General features: G+C 38.3%; 1 pseudogene; it reads right to left on the bottom strand.

Moving 5' to 3' along the window:
• Positions 1–671: 671 nt before the first annotated feature.
• Positions 672–1,917, bottom strand: part of LOC141322641 (uncharacterized) — an 8,836-nt pseudogene continuing 7,590 nt past the window's right edge.

Genomic DNA, 1,917 nt, shown 5'->3' with positions numbered 1-1,917 from the left:
GTGTGTGTACCCTGCTGTTTTGGTGCTAGGATGCTGGTAAATGCTGGTTTATGCTGGTCATGTTGCTGGTCAAGGACCAGCATAAGCCAGCTAAAACCAGCATCCGGCACCAAAACATACCTAACCAGCATATGCTGTTTTTTTTTCAGCAGGGTAAGGAGCTTTGTATCCATCTTAAATTTATTTGTCACTAACCTGAAAATAAGGACAGCTTCCTGTTTGGTCAAAAGGTTATAAATGTCATAGTTTTCAATATATTTTAGTTATTTTATTTAACAGGAATTTTGATATAGAGAAAGCCATACAATAAGGGAGCAAACTAGATGACAAGGACAGACTTTATGAAAGTAAATTGTATTACAGTTCAATCAGGATTAACACAAGAGTTAACACATCAACATTCATAGATATGACATTTTCTGTTTATACTATTATCCAGTACCCCAATGTATAACTGATATTTATTAATGCAGTTCATAAAATAACAGATTGGATTGAAGTGGCTTGCCATTTAAATGGTCCCTAAAACAGAACAAATTTCCTATTTATTAAATTATATTATGTTCAGATTTACAGAAGGTCACCTGCAATGATATTTTATTGGAAGCAGTATTCAGTTTTATTGATTCATTGCTTGACCTCTATGCATTTGTTTATTACCAACCAAAGATTTACAAATTCAGTTTTGCCAGACCAGCTCTAAGATAACTCAGAGCATCTTTATTTGCTTCTTCAGCTACAGCTTTTTCCCTCATTTTCACCAGATCTCGCACCCAGTCTTCTTTCCTAGCCTCCCTCACTCTGGGGATGAAGAAGTCGAGATGCTGAAGAGTGAAGGCAGAATCTGGTTTTAAAGCAATCTGAGACAGATTCTTGATGGTCTTGTAAGCACTGAATAGAAGAATTAACTTTTGATCTTCAAGCTCCTGCAGATCTTTGTCAAGATGATCCATGATAACCGAAAACCTCTTAGTTTGCTCTTCAGCTTTTTCATATTTCTTTTTAAAATCATCAAACTCCATCATCATACTTGAGGTGCTGATGATGTATTTCTTGTTTTCTTTAACGTGTTTGCTGTGATGGCACATCCTTGTGCACACAGTACAGTAGCCATTTTTCATAACTTCACATTTGCTTGGACCGGAAGCCCACCAGCAGTCAAACTCATGGCAATTCTCCTCACAGACAGTGCAGGTTGTAGCCTTTCTGTGCTTCCATGACTTGTTTTCAATGGGCACCTTGATTTTGACAGTTTTTTTACTCTAATGCTGAAGTTTGTACGCCTGTCTATCTTTTCCTTGTTTTGTCTCATTACCTCCTGAATCTGCTTTTTTTCAGACTTCTTTGATTCTTTTTCTTGGATTCGCAGCTGTAAGTTACAGACGGATGCTTCAAATCGAATGCGCTCCATCAGGACATCTGAAGTCAACTCCAAACTTATTCTGTTCTTTTCATCCAGAGACTGAAGGAAGTGCATCGTACTTTCCATGCTGTCTTCCCAGGCATTCTTTGAGCTCGGATGTGACGTTCTTTAACTTGACGGATGTCAGCCTGCCGATTGTTAAATAAAAAATAGACGGGGTTGGCCTCTTTTGTCTTTTCTGCAAGGGATTTTAGCTTTATTAATGGCACCGATGATGTTTGTGGGTGGCAGATTATCAGAGTGTGTGAATAAAAACACAATGTTGTTCACAATGTCTTTTCCAAACAAAGACAAAACTGAGCTGATTAATGTAATGCTGCCTATCACAAAGACGATTCTTTGATGCTTGAGTCACAAAACACACAGCGTCAATTTCTCGAACTCCATCATTGCTCTGAAACAGAGTGGCTAAATTCTCAGCAACTTCCAGATCTTTTTCCAGTCCTCTAGTGTCTCCGTAGCCTGGAGTATCAATGATGGTGAGCGATATGTCA

Source organism: Garra rufa, chromosome 1, assembly GCF_049309525.1.
Source record: "Garra rufa chromosome 1, GarRuf1.0, whole genome shotgun sequence".
Classification (NCBI taxonomy): domain Eukaryota; kingdom Metazoa; phylum Chordata; class Actinopteri; order Cypriniformes; family Cyprinidae; genus Garra; species Garra rufa.
The sequence above is the reverse complement of the archived record's forward strand: the minus strand, read 5'-3'. Positions and strand labels throughout refer to the sequence as shown.